At 36.4% G+C, this 11,210-nt stretch overlaps 1 pseudogene; it reads left to right on the top strand.

Annotated features, from left to right (window-relative positions):
- Positions 1-7,700: 7,700 nt before the first annotated feature.
- LOC137234177 (peroxiredoxin-6-like) lies at positions 7,701-9,227 on the top strand (annotated as a pseudogene).
- The last annotated feature ends 1,983 nt before the right edge of the window (positions 9,228-11,210 follow it).

Raw genomic sequence — 11,210 nt, 5'->3', positions numbered from 1 at the left:
CTTTCATTGGATCAGTAGTACTACATGTATATGAAACATTTTTACCATAACATTTCTTATTTAATCCTATAGCAATTAAGCCAATAGGAACATATTCAAACGTTGCAGCGCCTGAAATGGTAGATCCAACATCAAGAGCAGTTCTAGTTCCAAATGGTGTAACAGAACATGAAACTTTTACAACTTCGGCTGTACTAGGTAACATATCAAATTCTGCTTCACTTAAATAAAATGGAACAAAATCAACTGGAATTAAAGCTAAAGGTGTTGTTATTTGATCAATAGATGGTGAAGTTTGTATATTTTCAGTACTATATCCATAACTAATTAATATTTTTGTTTTCGTGAAATTCATATGATTATTTGAACATGGTCTACTTGGTCTCATCTATGTGATACTCTCAGAAGAGGAATCTCCACTTCCTGTTGCACCCGATCTCGCCCCCGAATTCGGGCCACGACCTGAATCACTTTGCTGATGAATATTTTCTTGCATATCAACATCCATAGTAGGATTATTATTACCACGATGATTTGGTTTTTCAATGAAAGTAGGATCTGGTTCAACAGATTTATCGATTGAATTATCTTCTTCAATTCTTGGTTGTTTGCCGGGGGGTTCGTTATTGGCTCCGGAGCTAGATGGTTCATTAGCTCTTGCACGTTGCTGTGCATCAAATTCTGCTTTTATTAAATGCCACTTATAACCTCCTATTTTATATGATGCATAAATTGCTTTTGCTATTTGTGATGTCGATTTAAAATCTTGTATATTTCTGTATCCACCTTTATTTGGTTGAAATTTTATATTATTCCATTCTTCGGCTATATCTCGTTTTCTTCTTGCATATACAATTTGATTAAACGTTTTTTGAACATTACTCATATTTGGATAATGAACTTTCAAAACCATATTTAATAGATATACCAATTATTCCAAGTAATTCTTCTAAAGATTCATTATGTTGATAATCTTTTATAAAATTTAATATTGCTCTTAATAATGCTCTATATCGTGTATATATGCATCAACATCCACATCATTAATTGGTTCATCATCTTTGTATATTGTATTACCGGGCCCAAAATAATTATGCCCTGGATATGTAAATCCGTCCCTGTGTGCCAACATACTAATATAACTAGTGTGGCACATTGCCTTATATACTGTTCAACAACATTGTATCATAATCTATTTGTAGCACAACGTGTTATGTATATTGTGCAACAACTCGTTCGAGTTGAATTATGCGTAGTAAAAATAATAAAAAATTATGAGGACGACGACTGGTGCACCCGCAAAGGCAATCAGCAGAGGAAGCAATTTCCCAGATCATGACTTAGCAATCATGGCCTACGGCCGATGCTGTCGATCGGAAAATTGCTTCCTCTGCTGATTGCCTTTGCGGGTGCACCAGTCGTCGTCGTCGTCATAATGTTTTATTATTTTTACTGCGCATAATTCGATCGACAGCATCGGCCGTAGGCCATGATTGCTAAGTCATGATCTGGGAAATTGCTTCCTCTGCTGATTGCCTCTGCGGGTGCATCAGTCGTCGTCGTCGTCATCGTCATAATGTTTTATTATTTTTACCACGCATAGTGCGGATGGACAAAATGTATTTTTAGACATGAAAATTGTATATAAAGGTGAGGATGTGAAATTAAAAGTTAAATGTTTTTGAACAGTGACAGTGAAAATAGTGTGTGTAGTTATTGTTATTCACCTGAAAATAATGTTGAGGAAACAAGTGAAGATGAATCGCGAACCGGTGGTGATCGACGACGATGTGTCGCCGGTAATGACAGAAAACGAAGAGGAAGCGATATTAGAAGAGATGTCGAAAAAAGACGAAGATCAAATTCAATCTCTTCCAACTACTCAGATGGTGGAAGTGGCTGTGACGAAGGAGAAAAAAAGGAAAAGGAAATCAGACAATCAGGAAACAACGAAAAAGATGAAATTGGATATAGATGGCGAAATGAGGAAGGCATCGATTCTACCGGAGAATTCGGACAATATTTCTCTTCTTTCTGTGCTGCTGGTGATATGGACGACGGAATTTCTGTTGGATATAAATTCGACATTAGAGATATTGATATCTCTCTCTTTGGTGGAGGAGATGTACGAGGCGAAGAGGAACCTGCACAATCTGATGGAATCGATGGCTTTTGTTCAAAAGCAACTGCTGAACAAAAACAAAGAATTAGGTAATACAAATAATTTATATAATATAAAAACTATATATTAATTATTTTTTTTTTAACAGGCAAGTGTTCAATGAGGAGTTTAGTAAGTATCATCTTAAACAGCGAGTGGTATACGACGTACACGGATGCCGATATGACATTGGAGACATCCAATTGGATCACAAACAAATATGCAGAAAATTTTCAGGGGCCATCCTCATCATTTCGTGCCACGGCAACCACATCCACACCATCCACGACTGTTCCTATTCAAACAATTCATGCAGATGTTCCTTCTACAATAACATTAGACAACAATTCCCTAGAAGATATGCTAGACGAATCGTTCAGAGTTGGCAGTTCACGATCCAACACTGGATTAATTTGTCAATCTATCTGCAGAATGATTCCAGGCAGTACATCTATTTTAACATCGCCGGGAGAACGTGGCTACCAAGTGGTGAAGCTCGATGTATTCGACTTTTCAAAGATATCGAAGAAACAGAAGACAGAATGGTGGAAGGAAGCGAATTATCGGTCGACTTTTATAATAAATTCACCATTGGATCCGAACCACCAAATGGTAATGAAACTGCTGCTTTCAGCGATGAACCAGATATCTCAAATTCCGGGTGTAAAAAGAGAGGGAAGGGAGACAAAGTAATAGAATTTTTGAAACAGCATCCAACAGCTCCAATTCATCATATATTAAATACTTCAATGTGGTTATCATCAGAATTCAAATTTTGGAATATAGACTCTATATTAATAAAAAATTGTTTAAAAATAATAAATAATGATATTAACAATTTAAATTTTAAGGAAATATTCATGTATTTAAAAACAATTGAACCGCAAAATTCAATTTTTAATGCTCCAATTGGCAATTTATATAATTACTATTATACTATGCCAGAATCAATAGAAATTTTAGAAGATTTATTAAAATATCAATTTACTAATAATGAAGAAGAACTTGTAATATTTTTAAGAAATCTTTATAACATTATAGATAAAAATATTCCAAAGAAATATACCATGTTTATATTATCACCACCTAATGCAGGAACAAATTTATTTTTTGATACGTTTATACACTATTGTTTAAACTTTGGTCAAGTAGGTAATTTTAATAGATACTGTTCATTTCCTCTTATGGAATGTGTAAATAAAAGAATAATTTTATGGAATGAACCACTATTAGAACCTTCAGCAACAGAAACTTTTAAAATGTTATTTGGTGGCGATACAGTTGCTGCAAAAGTAAAATATGCAAGTGATGCTGTAATAATGAGAACTCCAATAATTATATTATCAAATAATGATGTTTTTCCAAATGATTCTGCATTTAGATCTAGAATGTATACTTACAAATGGAGATCATATAAAAAACTGAAAAGTTATAAAAAGAAGCCACACCCAATGTCAAGTTATTATTTATTGAATAAATATAAAATTATAAATTGATTATAAATTTAATTTTCGTGTTTTATTTATTACTATGTAATCTTTATCATCATCATCTTCATCTGCAGTAAGTTTGGCAAATACTCTGCCATTGACATCATCAGTTACTCCAAATAGTGTTTGTCCATCTGTATAGGCTCGATCATAACTTGCACAAAAGTTCGTTTCCAATGGCCAACTAACACTGAACCCTTTACCAAAACATGATGAAATATTACACTTAATATCGATTGAACATTCAACTTTCCAATAACATGCACTATTCAAATACGTCTTTTAATTATCACCAGGTTTTAATTGAGGTGTAGCTATTATATCAACATGTAATTGAGGTTGTGCATCATACCCAAAACCTCCATAAATTGGATGATATGTTCCATAAGATTCAATAGTTCTTGCATATACATCATTTATATTATTAATTACAATTTGAGTAGTTTTTGTCTTACCTAAACCAATATCTCCACTTACTGGCACATTTGCACTTTTAAAAAATTGCAATACATGACTATGGGGTCGAGTTTTATTTGAATGCACTTTGTAAGTTTGGCGTGTATAAGGAACAAAATGTTCTTTTCCTCTCTTAATAAAACCACTTTTAGGTTTGTATTCATAATGGCCAATTGGTATTCCAATTGCTTCATTGATTAAAAATTGATGAACTTGTTCGTCCATTCGAATTGCTCCTTTGTTGTGAATAATATAATCTTTATATACAGCTTCATCTGGATTCTTTTCTCTATTCCATTCATGTATAAAATATTGTTCAATTGGCTGAGGTACGCACAATGCATTAGAAGGAATATGTTTATAATATTTTTTATATATTTCTTTCACATTCATATCTTTGACATCAGTAACTTTCATTGGATCAGTAGTACTACATGTATATGAAACATTTTTACCATAACATTTCTTATTTAATCCTATAGCAATTAATCCAATAGGAACATATTCAGACGTTGCAGTACCTGAAATGGTAGATCCAACATCAAGAGCAGTTCTAGCTCCAAATGGTGTAACAGAACATGAAACTTTTACAACTTCGGCTGTACTAGGTAACATATCAAATTCTGCTTCACTTAAATAAAATGGAACAAAATCAACTGGAATTAAAGCTAAAGGTGTTGTTATTTGATCAATAGTTGGTGAAGTTTGTATATTTTCAGTACTATATCCATAGCTAATTAATATTTTTGTTTTCGTGAAATTCATATGATTATTTGAACATGGTCTACTTGGTCTCATCCATGTGATACTTTCAGAAGAGGAATCTCCACTTCCTGTTGCACCCGATCTCGCCCCCGAATTCGGACCACGACCTGAACCACTTTGCTGATGAATATTTTCTTGCATATCAACATCAATAGTAGGATTATTATTACCATGATGATTTGGTTTTTCAATGAAAATAGGATCTGGTTCAACAGATTTATCGATTGAATTATCTTCTTCAATTCTTGGTTGGTTGGCCGGGGGTTCGTTATTGGCTCCGGAGCTAGATGGTTCCTTAGCTCTTGCACGTTGTTGTGCATCAAATTCTGCTTTTATTAAATGCCACTTATAACCTCCTGTTTTATATGATGCATAAATTGCTTTTGCTATTTGTGATGTCGATTTAAAATCTTGTATATTTCTCTATCCACCTTTATTCGGTTGAAATTTAATATTATTCCATTCTTCGGCTATATCTTGTTCTCTTCTTGCATATACAATTTGATTAAAAGTTTTTTGAACATTACTCATATTTGGATAATGAACTCCAAATATTGTTTCAAAACCATATTTAATAGATATACCAATTATTCCAAGTAATTCTTCTAAAGATTCATTATGTTGATAATCTTTTATAAAATTTAATATTGCTTCACGATCTGCTTCTCTAATTTGAGATTTTGTTGTAGCTAATTCATATTCTATATCGTGTATATATGAATCAACATCCACATCATTAATTGGTTCATCATCTTTGTATATTGTATTACCGGGCCCAAAATAATTATACCCTGGATATGTAAATCCGTCCCTGTGTGCCAACATACTAATATAACTAGTGTGGCACATTGCCTTATATACTGTTCAACAACATTGTATCATAATCTATTTGTAGCACTACGTGTTATGTATATTGTGCAACAACTCGTTCGAGTTGAATTATGCGCAGTAAAAATAATAAAACATTATGACGACGACGACGACGATGACTGGTGCACCCCCAAAGGCAATCAGCAGAGGAAGCAATTTTCCGATCGACAGCATCGGCCGTAGGCCATGATTGCTAAGTCATTCGTAGTCATAGTTTTTACACGCAGACCACAAAAAACCTGAAACTTTGCATCCTCATACAAAGTACCTACCTATTTTTTATTTTATATTTATTTTAAAAATCGTTTAGGTATGTAGACTGTTCGCTAGATATTTCTTATCTTATACATCCGATTATTCGGAGATTACGAACGGGATAAGAGTATTGTTCAGTCCCATCCATGAAAGGTATGAAGTCTTCGGCATAGCCGAAGACAGTCCCGTCCTTACTTGTTTTTTTGTCAGTTCATTGCGGCTTCTGCGTAGAGTATCGCCCTATCACAAAATATTTTTCAAAAAAAAAAATCCCATTGCAGCAGTAGCACAAAAACGTCCTATTTCAGAATCGGGTTGAGGAACGCCGTATCTCAGAATGCTTTTCATTAACTCCTCTTATGTCAAAATGCATTGAACTTATGCTGAGATAGGAAGTTTTCGAAACAAATTTTGAGATAGCGTATTTTTGTATAAAATTCTAACGTACGGCATTCTTCAAACAATTTCTGAAAGACTAACAAAACCAACATGACTTTATCAATTAACGAAATGTTTAGTAGAAAATGAATTCTTTCATCAAAACCTTTTGGCACTTTCAAATTTATTATCACTACTAATATACTACCAAAAATACTTCTCTACGACAACCTAAGTCCAACAGCTTAAGTGTAAAGCTAAATCTACGAAGAATTCTCTCGTATGAACAAACGTCAAAATCGTTCATAAGTCTCCAAGTCGAGAGAAGGGCGACCAACAATTTTAGTTTGACTTACTTAAAACATTTACAGAAAAGTATGTTGGGAATGTTCCGCATATAGTCCATCAGCCCAATTCGAAGAAAAGTCAGTGCGAATTTTTTCCCTTCTCCCTTACCTCCTATTCCGAACAATGTTCGAAAAAGCGGAAACCGGTTATGGAAGGAAAGTCAGGAGGGGGCTTGTTAAATTAAAAGGAATGCCTCAAAATAGTTAGAGAAAATTGGTTCTTTTAAGCAAGAGCACATATTTGAAGAAATTTGTGCGAAAATATGTCTATTCTTCCACAATATTCTTGATTTTATGTCGAAAAGCATACCATAAGCTACGGAAGAGCTCGTGGTATATTTAATGCAGCCATCCAGGAATTACGCAAAAATTTTCTAAGCAATAGATTTCGGCATATGACGACAGACGAACTAGACTCGACTTGGCCGCCAAAAAAAATTACTTTGCTAAATGGAAGCAGGCAACTCCGGTGGATTTGGTGTTACCCCTCCCTATTATTCTTTGTACGCTTTTCTGTTAATGTCGCTGTGTCACCAATTCATTACTTATTTCAGTGAATACCACATGAAATGCAATACTGTGCATGGCTCATATTTTACTTCTTAACTTCAAACAAATCTGCAACAATAATTAAACGTTCCTATTTTCTAAACAAAATAAGAAATGCACAACGAAATTTCAATTAACCAAACAACTGACTTTCTTCCTGATTCCTATCCCCAATGGTTGTTCTCCATACGAGAAGAAACTTGGAGGCATGCTGTAATGGTGGAGGGTGGCGGAAGTTTTGATAGCTGTCATGGCGAACGCCCTTAGCTCCAGTGAGCTCCGGGTTGTATTTTGGAAGCGCCACATATAACTGAATAAGTGCAGCAAATGCATCTTCAACAACAACCAGCACCAGCATCAATGCTTATACAAGACAAACATTTGCTATACATAAATTTTAGTTAAGACATACAATAAAAGCATAAAAAAATGCGTTTGGGAGCAATTGTGCCAAAGTTCAAAGCTGAGACCACTCAGGAGCCAATTAGCTTCTACGACTGGCAGGAAAGCTCCTGGGTTATGCTATTCTCACATTTATCCAACTTTACATCCGTTCGACCACCGAACTGGGCCGTATTGCGGGTCATCTACCAGGTTTGTAAAAGTAATATAAAGTGTTTGGCTCACTCAGTGGATGAACTGAAGTCGCATGTTGACTGGGTGAACGATATCAAATTGTATTGTTTGGATATTCCCTTATCCCATCATTGCTGATCCACAGCATGTTTTAGCTGTGCTCTTTGGTATGCTGCCTGAGTCCGCATGGTTTGTTGTTGTTGATCATCACTAGCATGCCGTACATAAATATTTGTTCTACGGTTGCCATTTTTGTTGTTGGTGCGTTTGATGAGACTTTGCAGCAGCGGCATCATTTCTCATTCCTTCAAGTATCCGCATTAAAAGCACATTGGGAGGCAAGTCAGCTATTTTTACCTCAACCAAAACTCGACACTCCGGACAACGCAGCCCTTGGCGACTGGAAACGACCACCTCCAAGCATTTACGACAAAACGTAGGTTGGCAGGGAAGCACCTTAGATGAAGTATCCAAACGTTCTAGGCACACGGAGCACTCAAGAAAATCATTTAACGTATGCTCATCCATATTTATTCAGTCTGACATTTTTTCTTTTTCAATATGAAATATGATACTATATTTTTTAAAATAAAACTACTTTGTTCAATACGGCATAGAGCCACAATGATGTTCTTATTGGATAAAATTCGTCATCTGATTAAGTCAAACATATTTTGGAGACAATTTCACAATAGACCTAATATATCGCAACGCATTCCATTGCAGTATTAAATACATATCAATTGCACTAATGCTCCCAAAATAAGTTCCGTTGGTGGGTTATTTGCTGTTTGCCTTTGACACCTGGCCTGTTCATTCCTGCTGCCGCATGCGTATGCACCTTACGATTTTGAATCAACTGAACCAACTGATTTACAATTTAAAAAGGGAGATTGAGTACCATTAAAACGAAAAGTGTACTCTAATTCGCATGTGGGTCCACTTAATAATGGGAATGGCGCCATTTCGGAAAGCACTTTCCCAATCAATCATGTATGAGTTATTGTACCGTTGCCAACACCTCTATGTATTGCATTGTATGATGTTAAACTGCCACCGGAGCAAGAGAAGGATCCAGAGATTGGCAAAATTATACGTGCGCTATATATCGTCGGTCCCGACCACAACGTAACCCTATCGAAATTCTATCAGATGTCGACGGGCAGAAATGTTGATGAGATTCTACGTTGCATTAACTCTTTGCAATTGACTGACAAGCTGAAGGTTGTGGCCACACCTGCCAAACGGACGCCTGGTAGCAAAGAAATGACTTTACCCACTGTAACCGACGAGGAAGCAAGTCAAATGTTCCCGAAAGGTTAGGATAAAGTTACTATGCCTTCCGGCGTAAATCATATTAGAACCACAGAAAATTACTAAATCAGTTTTCTAATAATTTTACTTACATCACACCAAACGTTTGCGTCGATAATTCTCTTGTTGGTGATATAATAATCACTCCAGTGCCGTTTCATGGCATAAAACGCAATTTGTTAATTAATTGGTGATATAATAATCACTCCAATTTCATGGCATAAAACGCTATTTGTTAATTAATTCTACAGCTGGTAAAAGAACAGCTAGTGTTTTGCCTGAACCTGTCTTAGCAGTTCCGTACTCGACCACCCGTAAAACGAAAAGAATGAAGCAAACGGCGCCATGAATCGAACGATCCATTTACAGTTTGCTTCAATTCAGAGCAATGTACATTTGTGCGTATGAATGTTCATTTTTTTGTCTGGTACATATATTATACTAGTGCGCGGACTGTTTATAAAGGGAATGTTGGTAAGCGATGAATGAAAAGACTAGTGGTAGTGGGAGATTTTGCTCTCCAAGAAAACATCTCACGGAAATAACACTTTCAAGAGAAACATGTAAACAAAACCAAAACTGTAATGTGAATTTGTATATACACAGCTTATGCCTTAGGATACTCACTATTTCCTGAAATACACAAACAAAAAATTAACGAAACGTCTAATTACAACAGTAGTTTCCAAAGTACCAAAATCCTGCCACAAAATAACCGATTTCGGCATGTTCTCGTTTACTTAAAACTTGTTTTCAACAACAAACATCACAAACAGTCATTATTAAGGGTTCGGTACAAAAACAATCCGGCTCGAAGGACCATGAAAAAACCTCTTGGGGCTTCGATAGCTCTGTAGTAAGTTCACAAGGGTTTTTTGCGCTCGTTGAAAAAAGAGAAAAAAGGAAAAGAACACACAGCAGATTAAATTCTTGAATTTAACAATTTAATAATTTGCACTTCAAAGTTAATTCACAATGCGTAATTCAAAGCTAATTCACATTTTAACTGACTATATTTAGGTTAAGTTATACAAAAATGAAAATCTTACCTATAACAGGGCTGATGGCTGCAGTTATCACGGAGGTTTCCAAAAAAGAAGTGAAAGAGTTTCTTTCTTATAAAACGCGTTCACCCCTCAATTCCGCCGAAAAGCGGTTTTGAGGGGTGATTGAACGAAAGTAAGTTAAATTGGAAAGTCGCGCACCAACACATACACATACGACTGCACGGACATATGTAGCCGTTGGTGTTAGTGCGCGAAGGTAGAGATAGAAGCAAACACAGATAGTTTACATTAGGCTGGGTCACCATTGGCCGTGCTCATTCTTGGGCTTAGCTTGGTGGCCTAAACATGCCGGCCCTCCTTGCTAGAAGCAACATCGGTAGACTCCTGCGGCCATCTTCCCTGTTCAACCTAATACTAACTAAAATATAAATGAACAAAATTCATGAATGTTCCGATGAGGGCATCAGCATGGCGGTTTCCTGCTGGACACGGTAATTGGGATTTCGGTTCCATCCGGAAATCGTGGAGCTGTAGTAAAGAAAGAATAAACGTTAGGAAATTGTAAGTGGTTGAGTTCAATTTTTTGCACCTCTTCTCACACGGATGGCACATGAAGCAAGTTCGAGGGTTGAGAAAGATTTAGGAGCGGCATGCCCCAGACAAGAGCCAGCCAAATATGCTGCTCTGCGCTAAAAAAGGGCCAAACGTAAATGGCAATGTGCCCGGCAGTATCAGCTCCGGATATATATCGGCTCCCAACACGAGTCGAACCGGACTTGACACAAAAAATGTTGGATCGGCGAGCTGCATATGGGTATACGGTGTCGCGACCGAGGGGTCGACATTCGCGCTTGGACTCACACGGGCGTAGTTGGGAACGATCGTAGCTTGAACCATGAACCTACGGTTCTGCCCATGTTTACCCTTTATTCGCAAGAGGCACCCTCGTTGTGATCCGTAGTTTTCCTCGTCGAGGTGTAACTGTCGAGCCAGGTCGCGTGAAATTAACGAAGTTGTGGCGCACGCGTCGATGAGTGCGCGC

Source organism: Eurosta solidaginis, chromosome X (genome assembly GCF_040869045.1).
Source record: "Eurosta solidaginis isolate ZX-2024a chromosome X, ASM4086904v1, whole genome shotgun sequence".
Taxonomy (NCBI): Eukaryota; Metazoa; Arthropoda; class Insecta; order Diptera; family Tephritidae; genus Eurosta; species Eurosta solidaginis.
The sequence above is the reverse complement of the archived record's forward strand: the minus strand, read 5'-3'. Positions and strand labels throughout refer to the sequence as shown.